Here is a 15,483-nt window from a genome sequence, read left to right as displayed (position 1 = left end):
TTTAATCCACACTGTTCTGGCCTACTGAACAATTCTTTTAACGCATGTTGTCATGAGGGAGCTGGTGGCTCAAGAGATAGGTAATAATAAAACCGCAGGTTTGTTATAGTAATTTTTTTAATATCACTGATGAGTCGCATCCAATTAAAAAAAGAAAGCCAATAACACTTGCACAGACAATCAACAGGCATTATGCTCCAGAGAGAAGCCCCATGGGAGACTGCAGGCCTGTATGGCAGACCCATACAATATTTCATCACTACTCTCGGAGGCCGGGTACTCAGAGTGCAGCCTCTTCCAACAGGGCTATGACTTTTTCAAAACAAATGCTAAAATTCATGTCTGTGATCATTCTACAGTTTTAATAATGGGCTTTCGAGCCTTTCACCAGCGTCATCTCAATGGGCAAATGTGATCCAGTTCTGAAGCAACCAAAAGCCATTGCCGTCTTGTGGCTGTTTGGTATCTTTGCAAAATGAGTTGGTGGCCTCAGTCCAGTTCCTAGGAGACAGGTGCCCTTAGAACCCCTGATAGCCATCTCAGCAGATGAGGCAATGGAAACAAGGCACGAAGAGTTCAAGCGACTTGCTCAGGGCCATACAGCAAGTCTGTGTCAGAGCTATGAACTGCACCAGGCTCTCTGGAGGCTCAGTGTAGCAACTTAACCACAAGACCACCCTACCTCTCACTCTCTAGGACGGTTAACATGGCACCTTTCACATGCACTAATCTCCTTTTCTTTCTTTCTTTTTTGTATACTCATTTGTGCCCGCCTATTGCAGGGCTTACGGCAGAGCACGTTACCGTCGGGGCTCGAACACCCCAGCTTTAGTCAGGAAAGTTGATATTTGTATAAACTGAGGCTTCTTTTAAAAAACATGATTTCCAGTGAGCAGGATAACATTTCATAAAGTTTTGTCGCCCCATAATTACATGTCTTCATTTTGTAATTAGACATCTTAATGGCATAATTAAAAGGACATGAAGTTTCAGCTTAATTAGACATTCTAATTGTTATGCAAATTCATATCCTAGTGATGCAACTCCATTTGCAAATGCACGACATGTGTTTCCACGTACATCTCAACCCTTTCTAAATACCAATAAGAATAAACCTAGATTGACTAGCTGCAGATGCAACGAGTTTAAATGGAGAAGTGGGCCCTGCTCAGGGGCTTAGTGATTGTATCTACGCAAGGCCATGAAGCAAGTGAGTTTGATTCCCAGGCCTGTGGTCTATTATTCCTTGGGGACAGCAAGGATTTCCAACGCTGCAGAGCAACAGGGTTAAAGTTCTTGTACTAAATTCCTCAACAACCCCGACCATGCATACAGCCACTTAAGAACAGATGATGCCAGTAAGGCCATGGTCTAATGCTGGGAGGCAGGGTGGTCTCATATCACACCAGTGGGAGCTCCAGGAGGAGCAAAATTGCCTCAAGTGCCTCACATACCTTCAAAGTTCAGCAAGGGTTCCCTCTCTGCGGTCTGCTAGTTTTGGTGGTTGGAGCACAGGCTGGGAATGGAGCCACTGGCCCCAGCTCCCCCCTCCCAAATTTTTGGGAGCATGGGCAAGGAGCAGTCTCTGTACAAAGGAGAGCACAGGAACTGCAATTGTGGCTGGCCCCTGCATAGGCGCCATAAGGGGTAGTGCAGCGAGCCTCCTTGCATCACCCTTGGTTGTACACTTAGCACCAGGGCCAGTACTGACAGATTTGGGCAAGAGCCCAGTTATCATTGGACAGACAAAAATGACGCATGTAGGAAGGATGGTCTCAGAGTTTTACACGGCTCCAAACTGCCTCCCCTTCTGATCCTCCTGCCACAGGTACAGGTGCAGAAGGGAGGTTGTTTCCTCCTTTCATCCCACCGCCAGCAGGAGACCCAGGGCTGATCCATGAGTTGCAGATCTCGCACAGGGCATGGGGCTCCAAGTAACTACTTGTTTAGCTTTTGGTGCTCATTGCTATAGTATCTGAGTGCTTCACAAGCACTCATTAATATATTTTGACAAAATGTCTGTGAGGTGAGGGGATGGTGTTTTTGTTTTTTTTACATACAGATGGAGAACTGAGGTATTATCCCTTCTTTACAGATTAAGATCAAAAGTACTTACTGTTTTTAGGTGCCCAATTTGAGATGACTAGATTTTTCAGAGTACTTATCACTGTATAGCACTTTATATGTTCAAAGCACCACTCCCATTGACTGCAGTTGCAGCTGTGAAATCATTTCTGCAATTCAGACCCCAGGGTCTCAAGTTGGGCACCTCGAAAATGAGGAGCACACAATTAGTGGCCACCAGTGAAAAGTCTGCTTAAATTGACTTGTCCAGAATCACACAGGAACTCTGTGGCAGAGGCAAGGATAGAATCCAATTCCCCAGGGCAGTACTCAACTGCCTGAACTGTGAGACCACATTTTCTCTTCCTGCAATTCCCTCTCTTTCATTATGCATCTTCCAACTTCTGCAACTAATGAAGGAGGGGTCCTACAGACTACAGCCTCCTTTATTACGCAACCCTGATTCAGCTCCAGGGAAGGTCCATCCTGTGTACCCAATGAGGCAGGGGTCCTGTGAAAAAAATGGCACGTGATCACAGAACTAGAGACTGTATTATAATGCATATGCACAATGACAAATTAAGATCGCACTGGCAAGCTTAATTCTGCAATTGCCTAACTTTTGCATGCTTGGTTTTACAACTTTAATATAATGTTCTTTTAACATAGTTGTGTGCATGTGTGACCCTAACAGATAGACTCACACTAGCTCAGCTTAAGCTGTAAGTAGATAGCGCACACTCAGCGAAACAGAATTTTCAGAGATTTTAGCAGTTTAAAATCAAAGTCTCTACTGAGCATGTGAAAAATGATTTTTTCCAAGGTTTATAACTTGGCCATGGGGACCACAAAAGGCACATCCCTGACACAAAGGCCACTCCCTGCCAAACTTCAAGTTCCTGCTCCAGAGCATGGGGGCGCTAAGTCATTTCCAAGAAAAGATCTCAAGAATTTGTTAATATAGGCAAAACAGCATATTTTCCTTAGCTTTGTTGTGAGAACTGAACTATTTTAATGGATTTTTTTTAACTCAGCCTGAGACAGACATCTGGCATGGAAAATTTCAGCCCAACTGGTTAAAATTTGGCAAGTAAAAACAGGGTCTTATAATCGGAAGTGTTGTGCAACCTTAATCATAGGTGGTGCTACCAGCCCCACCTACAATAAAATACTTCTGGGTAAAAAAAACACCACTTTTGTCTCCTAGGCTGAGAACTTGTATGTCTAATTTCAGCCCATAGCTAAATTATTATATCTGAGTTATAATCTATTATAATAGGGGGTGACGATGGCAACACTGAGACCCTTAATTATAGGAATGCTACCATAATACCATACATACCAGACAGCATATCATAGCCTGAAATCAGCACTGAAGAGCTCTGCGGTTCCCAGAGCTTGAAAGCTGCCATGAGGCTTCAGAGACTCCTCTTCATTCCACCCCCACCCCTCATTTCCTCATTCCATGGCTTACTTTGCACTCCAAGTTTTCTCTTTTCAAACTATTAAAGTACAGAGACCTATTTCCCATAAACAGTCACTCTCCTGGCACGGCCTTATGTCACAGAGATTGCAATGGAGGCACTAATCCTCCTGGAAGAGTGATGCCACACGCTGGTGGGCTGTTGAACCAACAGTAATGGCATGGGAAGAAGGAAAGAATCTGTAAGAGCTGCCACCAGTGTATAGCATGCAGAGTTGTTGTAGCTGTGTTGGTCCCAGGATATCAGACAGACCAGGTGGGTGAAGGAATATCTTTTATTGCAGCAACTTCTGCTGGTGAAAGAGACAAGCTTTCGAGCTTACACAGAGCTCTTCTCGGATGCAGCAACGTTCTCTGAAGCAATCTGCAGTAGCAAAAAAAAAATATAGCACCATCTGGTGGCCGGCTTGGGGGCCCACAGGGATAAGCTGCCAAACATAAAAATAAAGTTCCAGTCCAGGATGCTGTGGTTTGCTGTGCAGGTTAACATACACTGGGAGCAGGCTGCAACCAGGGGGTCCTAAGCTCCAATAGTGAATACAGCAAAGCATGCTGGGTAATGACGGCAAACATTAGAAGAGACTGGTAGGGAGGGCAGTTTAGCACTGCCACCTACAGGACTTCTATAGTGATAGGTACCCATGGAGGGAGAGTGGGTGGCTGGAGAGAGGAATTGACACAAAGCTGGTGAGAAGATGCAGATTAAACCCAGCTCCCTTGTTTCCTATGCCCAGTATTCATGATTTGATCTGGTATCCTCTGGCTAAGAAGGGCTAAGTCTGTAGGGAGGAGCAGTAGTGTTGGACAGGGATCCTCAAATTTTGTCATGCTGTGGATCACTGTAGATACAGAGATTGCTTCATGGGCCATCTCCTCTCCCATCTGCAGTAACATGGACCGCCTCCTTTCCCTATGCAATTCCTTAAATGGAAAAGGAAGTTCAAGAAAGTATTCTTATCATCGTTTAATGCGATTTAGCAGCCAGAAACAAAGAGGAGGAGCCATCATCATGTGACCAGCCAGCTCTCTGTGGACCACTAATAAAGGACCTCTAGTGACAAGAAGTTTGAGAACCACTGCCAAAGAGAACAGAGCTGAACAGCTGCTACATGGGGGGGGGGGGGGGACGACGGACTAGAATTTGTGAAGGATTGGGCCAAAGAATAACAGCAAACAAATTAAACTTTAAGGAGATGGCATTAACCTGAAACATAGACAAAATGAGTTAAAAATACTTTCAAGTGCTGCCGAATCCCTGTGCCAGATTTCTTACTATTTTACGATCCAATTTCCCTATTTCTAAAAAAAAAAAAAAAAACAGTTTTTGCTTTCCTGCTGCTGTGTGAAAGATTCACTCAAAACAACAGGGAAAATGACTGACTATACAAAAGTACAAATGGGAATCAATGAAACTGAATAGATGTATAAAGTGTCAGACTTCACAGGAAACTATTGAAAAGTAGAGACTCCCCTCCTCCCCCTTTAATCGCTATAAATTACGGTAATATTAGGCATCACTTGCAAAAGGTTAAAAGTGTTCAAACAGAAGCATAAGTTTTAAGTTGATGTGTCCCTTTAATAGCCTCTCTCTTGACTGACTGTTATAAAAAGATGCCTGCAGCACTGGACCAACGTATCTCATTTATCAGCTGCGCTGAAGACCATTATGGTCTTTCCTCCAGTGCACAGAAAAAATCCATCCGTTAATTTAAAAAAAATCTTTTTAAAGAAACTCTTGTTCGAGACAGATAGTCACCATGTACAGGCTGACATGGAAACAGCTTTCCTGTAACAGAGTCTATTTTGCATTATTCTATGTCATATCACATGACAGCTTCCTCTTCAGATCATTCATCTGGATGTTCCATACTATACACAGCAACGGTCCCCTTTTTCTGTGAAATGGTTTTGCACATGACAGGAAAAGCTAATTTTAATGAAACAGCTCCACTCTTGCCTCTGTCTTGTTCCTTCTTGCGCTGTTGATAGGCTATTGAATGTCGTTTATAATGCATTGCTCTCTAATTATACAAGAAAGTCAATCATCGCTGTCTGTCCCTTTGGCACCAGTTTTTCTCCACATTAGATGTGCAGTTCTGCACTTAATGTATTGTACATATGTGACGGGGACCCCGGGGTACAACCTGGAACTGCGGGACCACTGTGCCTCCTTTAATTCTGTAGCCTGGCCTGTCTCTCACAAACCTGTGCCAGTGACAGGCAGTAACACCCCTCTGGGCGCTGTGATCACTCAGCCGTCAACAGGTGGGCCCCACACCCAGCTGTATTACATGAATGCTCCCTGAGTCACTCATGAATCATACCAAGAAAGGCACCAGTCAATCACCCCAACCCCCAGACTTGCATCCCCATAATGTACCATCTTACACTGCTCAAGACCCCTTGGGCAATGCAAGCTCATTAATAAGTTCACCACTTCTTCATAGGAAAGTGGACATGCACCAGCCTTTGTAATCTGAGCTGAGGTTTCCCCAGCACTTCAACTAAAACCACAGTTTTAGGTAAAATATAAAACAGATTTATTAAGTACAGAAAGATAGATTTTAAGTGATTATAAATAGCAGGCATAGAGATCAAAATTGGTTACTTAAGAAATAAGAATAGAAATGCAGTCTAAATTCTAACTTTGATTCAAATCTTGCTTGGTCTGTTAAACAGTCTCTCATCCTAACAGATGTTACAGGCACAGTTCCTCAATAGACAGACTGGACTCTCTTCTGGCCTGGGACCAATCTCACTAGTTAAGTCTTTGTTTCCAGATAATCTTCCAGGTGTGGAGATGGGGGGCAGGGTGTGTGTGAAGGGGAAAGAGGCCCAGTGATGACGTCACTGCCACCCATTTATACTTTCTTCCGGCAGCTAGGCCCCCATGGTGAACATGCCTTCTCTGAGAAGTCTCTGGGATAGTGGATTCTTGTAGATGAGCCATTAACACCTGTCTAGCCAGTGATGGGTGCTCATTTGTCCCTACTAAAAGGCCAGCTAGGGGCATCTCCCAACTTCACAGCATATTTCAGTAGCACATATAGCAATACTCCATAGTGTCACATACAATCCAACAGGATAGTAAGGTTCAACAGATCAAGACTTTTTAAATGATACCTCACAAGGCATGCATTGTACCAAACATATCATCATTACAAAATCATAGGGGCCTTGAGAGGTTATCTAGTCCACTCCTCTGCATTCATGGCAGGACTAAGTATTATCGAGACCATCCCTGACAGGTGTTTGTCTAACCTGCTCTTAAAAATCTCCAGTGATGGAGATTCCACAACTTCCCTAGGCAATTTATTCTAGTGCTTAACCACCCTGACAATTAGGAAGTTTTTCCTAATGTCCAACCCAAACTTCCCTTGCTGCAATTTAATCCCATTGCTTCTTGTCCTATCCATAGAGGTTAAGAAGAACAATTTTTCTCCCTCCTCATTGTAACAACCTTTTATGTACTTGAAAACTGTTATCATATCCCCTCTCAGTCTTCTCTTTTCCAGACTAAACAAACCCAATTTTTTCAATCTTCCCTCATGGGTAACATTTTCTAGACCTTTAATCATTTTTGTTGCTCTTCTCTGGACTTTCTCCAATTTGTCCACATTTTTCTGAAATGTGGCACCCAGAACTGGACACAATACTCCAGTTGAGGCTGTATCAGCGTGGAGTAGAGCGGAAGAATTACTTCTCGTGTCTTGCTTGCAACACTCCTGCTAATACATCCCAGAATGATGTTCGCTTTTTTTGTAACAGCATTACACTGTTGACTCATACTTAGCTTGTGGTCCTCTATGACCCCCAGATCCCTTTCCACAGTACTCCTTCCTAGGCAGGCATTTCCCATTTTGTATGTGTGCAACTGATTGTTCCTTCCTAAATGGAGTACTTTGCATTTGTCTTTATTGAATTTCATCCTATTTACTTCAGATCATTTCTCCAGTTTGTCCAGATCATTTTGAATTTTAATACTATCCTCCAAAGCACTTGCAACCCCTCCCAGCTTTGTATCATCCACAAACTTTATAAGTGAACTCTCTATGCCATTATCTAAATCACTGATGAAGATATTGAACAGAACCGGACTGCAGAACTGATCCCTGCGGGACTCCACTCGTTATGCCCTTCCAGCATGACTGTGAACCACAGATAACTACTCTCTGGGAACGGTTTTCCAACCAGTTATGTACTCACCTTATAGTAGTTCCATCTAGGTTGCATTTATCTAGTTTGTTTATGAGAAGGTCACGTGAGACAGTATCAAAAGCTTTACTAAAGTCAAGATATAACCACGTCTATCACTTCCCCCCATCCATAAGGCTTGTTACCCTGTCAAAGAAAGCTATCAGGTTGGTTTGACATGATTTGTTCTCGACAAATCCATGCTGACTGTTACTTATCACCTTATTATCCTCTAGATGTTTGCAACTTGATTGCTTAATTATTTGCTCCGTTATCTTTCCGGGTACAGAAGTTAAGCTGACTGGTCTGTAATTCCCCGGGTTGTCCTTATTTCCTTTTTTTAGATTGGCAGTATATTTGCCCTTTTCCAGTCTTCTGGACTCTTTCCTGTCTTCCATGACTTTTCAAAGATAATCGCTAATGGCTCAGATATCTCCTATGTCAGCTCCTTGAGCATTCTAGGATGCATTTCATCAGGCCCTGGTGACTTGAAGATATCTAACTTTTGTAAGTAATTTTTAACTTGTTCTTTCCCTATTTTAGCCTCTGATCCTACCTCATTTTCAGTGGCATCCACTATGTTATACATCCAATCACTACCAACCTTCTTGGTGAAAACCGAAACAAAGAAGTCATTAAGCACCTCTGCCATTTCCACATTTTCTGTTACTGTTTTTCTCCCCTCATTGAGTAATGGGCCTACCCTGTCCTTGACCTTTCTCTTGCTTCTAATGTATTTGTAGAATGTTTTCTTGTTACCCTTTATGTCTCTAGCTAGTTTGATCTCATTTTGTGCCTTGACCTTTCTAATTTTGTCCCTGCATACCTGTGTTATTTCTTTATATTCATCCTTTGTAATTTGATCTTCTTTCCACTTTTTGATTTTTCAATCATTGAAGTTTCCTGGTTAAGTCAGGGTGGTCTCTTGCCATAATTCCTATCTTTCCTATGCAGTGGGATAGTTTGCTCTTGTGCCCTTACTAATGTCTCTGAAACACTGCCAACTGTCTTCAATTGTGGGATCTTACCTACCAACTCCCTGAGTTTGCTAAAGTCTGCCTTCTTGAAATCCACTGTCTTTCTTTTGCCGTTCTCCCTACTACCATTCCTTAGAATCATTAACTCTACCATTTCATGATCACTTTCATCAAAGCTGCCTTCCACTTTTAAATTCTCAACCAGTTCCTCCCTGTTTGTCAAAATCAAATCTAGAACAGCCTCTCCCCTAGTAGCTATCATAGTGGTGAATATGTGGGGTCCAGGGTGCTATTTTGTGCTATAAGAGAAAGATCCCACTGGTAGTATTTATAAAAGGGTCTCGTGATAGCTCCTTTGTCCTACACCAGCCTCCCTCTCGCAGTGAAACAGTCTAACATTCTTTGCTGTGCATGAACAAAAAGTTTCACCACTTAAATTGCAAGCTCTTTGGAACAGGGACCATCTTTCTGTATTGCATGTACAGCACCTAGCACAGTGGGGCCCAGATCCTTGAGTGGGGCCCCTAGGTGCTACTGCAATTCAAATAATAAATAACTAATCCATCAGCATCAGATCTCACATGACCTAGCATAACTGCACTCAGAAAAGTTTGTATGCATTCATGGCTGACATACTGGACTCACTCAAAGTAAGGGAGAGAGTCCCCTGCTGTCACCTTCCAAGCATTAAGAGCACTGGTTTTAATTTTAAAATGTCTCAAGTGTAAGCAAAACGGTGGCAGTGATGTGAAGTGTCTGGAAAGACTATGAATTCCCTCAGCAGCCCTAGCACACTTTTCAAGTGATTTTTGAGTGCCTAATGGCTGCTCCATTTACCTATCCAGTCACTGCACTAACAATAGCTTGCTCCTTGTAAAGCACTTTCAGATTCTTCAAATACGTAAACTTAAAGGCACCATGTTTTAACAAAAACACACCCCCCTCCAAAAAAAAACAACCAACCTTGTTGTATTCCCCATGAATACAACAACCAAATCCTGCTGTATTCCCCATGAAACAAAATGAATATCTGTTTTACAATGTAATTTATTTTGGTAGCAGCACGGTTATCACAAGGGTTTCTGTACACCACATTTTTATTCATCTTGTGCACTTATCTTTCACTCGTATCTATCCCTTGGGGGATGTATTAGCAGCAGAGGTGAGTTAGTGCCAAACCGAGCAACTGAACATTCACACTGCCACCCTTCAAAAGGGCCATTTTCTTGCCCTCTCTGAAGCTATCCTGCTGAGCGATGCACAGAGTTAATGCTCGATGCAGCAGAGCAGAAGATTTTCTATACTTTAATCCTACTGACTTCAGATAGTGTTGATCCTTCCCATTCTCTGACTTTAAGGTCCAGTTCCCCCACCCCCCCTCAGATCCTTTTGTCCCTGATCAGTGCAAAGGGGCCAGAATCTGGCCATCAGCTGAGAATTCCCAGTGTAGGGATTTTTATTTGGTGCAAAGGCATGGGCAGAGTAGCTGGCCCCTGTGCCAATTTCTCTACCTCAGTGTAGTGGGTGTGTCTGTGTGAGCAGGTGATTAAATGGTTCCCTGCCTTGAAATGGGACCTGTAGGCACTTTAATAAATGGACTGGAAGGTTCTTTGATTCCACTTTAGTTTCTGTAGGTACCTGTTAGCTTCCAAAATGCTGTTTTGGGACTTCCGATAAGTTATGCTTTCGAATGAAACATCATAGCATATAAAAAATAGAACAATGAGTGGGAGAGGGACTATTTTTCGCTCCTTCACCAAGAGTGGATATGCACCACTGACACAAAACTGTAAAGAGTCAGGGAACTGGCCCTTTCTACTCCAGTACCAACAGGGCATGCAGATAAAGGTAAATGAAAAAAAAGGGGGGGTTTATTAGAGGTTGCCCATTGCACATCAGCAAAACGGAATCTGATCTTCGGTACTTGGCCTGTAACAAGAGAAAAGTGAGTCCGAATGTATTTAGATTATTCAATACACCAAGGTGTGTGTGGATCCACTACTTGGATTTTATTGGAACACCTTACACTATTTCACTATTTCATAAACACTTTTCGTAGCGCTGAGTGACACAAAAGAACTTGCCGTTAAAAAGCCGGACCCGTGACTCACAAGGTATCTGTGAGAGGAGCTGTTCCTTGAATGAAGAAATCACCATTGCACTATTGGAGGCGGAGATGCAACTCTGAAAGTAAACAATCCCAAGCCAATACGACAGTCACCAGTCAAGAGTCACCAGTTACCGTAGTACTTCTGACAGCACTGTGGGGGATCGCCGAATGCTTAGTCAGGGGAGTATTACTGGGTGGTAATAGCTGGTAAAGAATGTCTGAAAAGTTTATAGCCACTGTCAAGATACACGAAAAAACAGTGTGGGATATACTACTTCACAGAAGGTACAACCAAACATATACCCAATTAAGTATGGTTACCCTGTAATGAGATGTCCCTTCAAAGGGACCTCTATTCTCTTGTCTGCCCTTCAACATAAACTGGTAACTCCGCTAATCAATCAACTCCCTAGATGCATGACCTCATAGGGTCCATTCTAACCTCAGAACAAGCACATCACTTTTCATAAGTGACCATGTTCTGTGTTTCAGATCTGCAAAGTGAATGATCGCCTGGAGTGATGCTATTGCTATGGTATGAAGAGCCAAAGAGGCTCTGGACATGATAGTCTTGAGAATTAAAATGAATTATTACTCTCCTATCCTCCTCACTCTACACATCAGGACCAGAAGAACAGAAGAACTCTTTCTTTCTGGCTTATAAGAAAGAACGAGGAGTACTTGTGGCACCTTAGAGACAAACAAATGTATAAATTTGTTAGTCTCTAAGGTGCCACAAGTCCTCCTCGTTCTTTCCGCTGATACGGACTAACACGGCTACGACCCTGAAGTCTGGGTTATGACTCTGCAACAGGCCTACATAAAGGGGTTGTATTTCCAAACAGAGCAGAAACCTTCTTTGTGGGCAAGGTTTGGATCCTGTTCCTTGACCACTGGCTCAGCCTGAATGCACAGACTATCGTAGCTTTCATCCCTATGGAGAAGAGTGGTGAAAGATTGTACTGTGATCTTCAAACTGTAGAATTTGTGGGGGAGGGAAAGTTTAAGAAGTGTTTATTTCTCTGAGGGGAGAAATAAGTCAGGGATCAGGCTATCTGAAAAACTCGCTATTGAGATTAGACAAAAATGGTTTTACAGTTACAGCTGTGGGCACGCTGGCAAAAGTGAAGCTGAGCCATCTCTTGCTTAACTGCATGTGGTAAATGCAGCAGTGCAACCAACAGAATGAAGATGATTGCCAGGGGCCCTTATGAAACATCCAGGGCTCCCTCATCTGAACCTGCAGCTGTTCCTGTTGTTCCATTAACAAATTGCAGCTGGTGATAAAGATAGGTTATATGCCTTTAAAACAGTAAAAGTGATGTGTGTTTTATTCAACAATTAAGCTATGAAAGCAGTTAAGAGTGTGAGCATGGGAGACTGAGGTTCCCACTGACTAGGTACAGCACAGACATCAGCACTTCAAGCTTCCTCACCCTGCCAAGACAGCATGCCTCAGTCCTGCTCTCTACCTTCTCTAAGTATAAGAACAGCCATACTGGGTCAGACCAATACCCTGTCTTCCGACAGTGGCCAATGCCACAGGCTTCAGACAGAATGAACAGAGCGGGGCAATTATCTAGTGATCCACCACCTTCCTGTTGTCCAGGCCCCGTTTATGGCAGTCACATGTTTAGGCACACCCAGAGCACGGGCATACATCCTTGACCATTTTGGTTGATAGCCATTGATGGGCCTATCCTCCATGAACTTTCCTAATTCTTTTTTGAACCCACTTATACTTTTGGCCTTCACAATATACCATGGCAATGAGTTCCACAGGGTGACTGTGCATTGTGTGAAGAAGTACTTCCTTTTGTTTGTTTTAAACCTGCTGCCTATTAATTTCATTGGATAACCCCTAGTTCTTGTATTATGTGAAGGGGTAAATAACACTTTCCTATTCACTTTCTTCAGACCAGTCATGATTTTACAGACCTCTATCATATCCCCCCTTTGTCATCTCTTTTCTAAGATGAACAATCCACATCTTTTTGATCTCCCTTCATATGGAAGCTGTTCAATACTCATAATCATTTTCTCTGTACCTTTTCCAATATTAATACATCTTTTTCTAGATGGGGCGACCAGAACTGCGCTCCGTATTCAAGGTGTGGATGTACCATGGATTTATATAGTGGCATTCTGATGTTTTCTGTCTTATCTATCCCTTTCCTAATGGTCCCTAATATTCTGTTAGCTTTTTTGACTATCACTGCACATTGCGTGGATGTTTTCATAGCACTATCATGATGACTCCAAGATCTCTTTCTTGAGTGGTAAATCCCATCATTTCCTAGTTGGAATAGTTGGAATTATTTTTTCCAGTGTGCTTTACTTTGCATTTATCAACACTGAATTTCATCTGCCATTTTGTTGCCCAGTCGCCCAGTTTTGTGAGATCCCTTTGTAACTCTTCGCAGTGTGCTTTGGGCTGAACTATTGTGGGTCATTTAGTATTCTGTACAAACTTTGCCACCTTCCTGTGTATTCCCTTTTCCAGATCATTTATGAATATGTTGAACAGCACAGGTCCCAGTACAGATTGTTGGGGGGACCCTGCTATTTACCTATCTCCGCTGTAAAAGAAAGGCGAAAGGGTTATTCTACATTGAAACTGGTACTTTATAACCAGGAGACCATACCTAACAATTTTAAAAAGGAGTCCAATTTTGCTTGAACCAACCCCACCCCTGGGCATGATTAAAACCAGAAACCAAGAGGTACAATATTCCTCATCACAACAACAATTCGCTGACTGGGTTTTTAATAAAGGAAACTTATTTGCACCTAAAAGGGAAGGGACAGCATATATTCGCCTTGCTGACCGCAGCCACAGTTTTCAAACCCAGATGACAAGAGCTAGGCTCCTAAATCCATATTTAGGCACCTGAATATAAATGGCTTCATCTTCAGACATGACTCTAAAGGGATTTGTGGGCAATTGGCAACAGGAGCTGAACGTGCTCACCCCTTTGAAAATCAGGCTACTATATTTAAGCCCCTAAATATTAGATTTAGGAGCCCAAGCAGGTGGTGGGGGGGGAGAATTGGCCACCTCATGCTAGGCATTGTGGGAGGGGTGGGCAATAGGAGAGAGGTATACAATCAGGTAAGATAAGGTGGACAATAAGGGTATACTGAAATTTAGTTTTGTTCTGTGCATATCTTAAAAGAGAGGACAAGGATTTGAAAGAAGACGGAACAAACTGCCCTTTCTCTCCTACCGGTCAGCACTGAGACACTCAGCAGTCTGTAAAGAGCAAACTGACTCTGCTGTCAGTTTTGCTGTTCCTTCCTACTCAGTGGAAAAAAAGAAGAGTTCAGTTTTCAGCAACTGTAACTTGAAGGGCAAGGACCCAGCTTCCATACAGACTAGGCACACAACTGTGTCTGCCCTTTTACCATGACTGTTCACACACAAACCTCTAACAGAATGCATTGCAGCATATAACTGCTCAGTCTGAATATGCAATGGTGGTAAACAAGTGACCATAAAGCACACATTTCGTACATTCATTTGCCACCCTACGCTATGACAATTATGCTCAAACGCCCAAGTGACACACTCAGGAAGCCTTACAGATCCTATCTTCATGTAGAGACAAAAAAAAAAAAGAGTTCTAATTTAAAAGTGATTTACCACAGGAACTTAAATTAAATCAGAAAATCCTTTTCCACAGTAACTAATTAAGTTCTTTTTAAAAATCATTGGATGCAGCACTCCTGTAACCTGTACTAATAACAGAGAGGTTTCCGTTTGTTATTGCAGACTGCAGTGATCAATTTAAAAAGAACCCGGCACGGACGTTAGACAGCAGTTCCAGTACACACCTTTTAAGATAAGTGAAATGTACAGTGGGATTAGCGTGAAAATGGACAGTGTGTCAGGAGTATAAGTGTGCAAATGGGAAAGAGGGGAGAAGTATCACTACAAACAGAGACCTGTTTAAACAGTTCTTCACTACACTTGAGCTGCATATCTGCAAAAGTCTGGAACTGCTCAAATCCCAGATTTGGCACACAAAGCAGGGTTAGTTTAACCCGAGCATGGAAGAGGTAACTAAACACACAATAACCAGACCTCATTCATCCCCTACTATGGACCTGGGTTTTGGAAAGATTTAAGTGTTAATGGCTGTACTATTGACTTGTTAACCTTACGGGTTTTTCTTTTAAATCAGAATAAAAATAAATCTTGCAAAATCTATTCTTCAGATTAACCACATCTGACTGTAACTGCTTCACCCAAAGAGTCATAATTTTATCAGCGCAGCCCTGGTTTACATTAGACAACATGGTTCCTTCTGTGCCTTTGTCCTTCACTCAATACACATGTAGCTGGGATTTATACATTTCTCTCGCTGGAAAAAGATTGTTGGGTTAACTCAGTAAAATCCACCAGGGGGTGGGGGGGGAGCGGCGAGAGGAGGGGAAGAGAAGCTTCAGAGCCTGATTCTGCCATCCTTATTCACATCAACTAGTTCCTTACTCTGGCTCAGTCTGATCAAAAGTCCATTGAAGCCAGTGGGACTTCTTACCACTGATGTCGCTGGGTGCTTGATCTGACCCTCTGCAAGTAGTTCCCCATGTACATTATGGATTTTAAGGGGAACACTCAAGAAGTAAAGTATTACACAACATAAGTGAGGCTG

At 42.7% G+C, this 15,483-nt stretch overlaps 1 protein-coding gene across 2 annotated transcripts in view; it reads right to left on the bottom strand.

Moving 5' to 3' along the window:
* The window catches only part of TBXAS1 (thromboxane A synthase 1), a 304,882-nt gene that overhangs the window by 247,319 nt on the left and 42,080 nt on the right, over positions 1-15,483 (bottom strand). The window contains exon 1 of one of the 2 annotated variants that reach the window (XM_077828289.1): positions 3,407-3,486. The exons of the other annotated variant lie outside the window; for it this stretch is intronic. The gene's annotated coding sequence lies outside the window, so the exon portion shown is untranslated. Of the gene's footprint in view, positions 1-3,406; positions 3,487-15,483 lie in introns of those variants that run through there. 2 annotated transcript variants of the gene reach the window in all.

This window comes from Eretmochelys imbricata, chromosome 1 (assembly GCF_965152235.1).
Source record: "Eretmochelys imbricata isolate rEreImb1 chromosome 1, rEreImb1.hap1, whole genome shotgun sequence".
Taxonomy (NCBI): Eukaryota; Metazoa; Chordata; order Testudines; family Cheloniidae; genus Eretmochelys; species Eretmochelys imbricata.
This window is presented reverse-complemented; position numbering and strand designations above follow the sequence as displayed.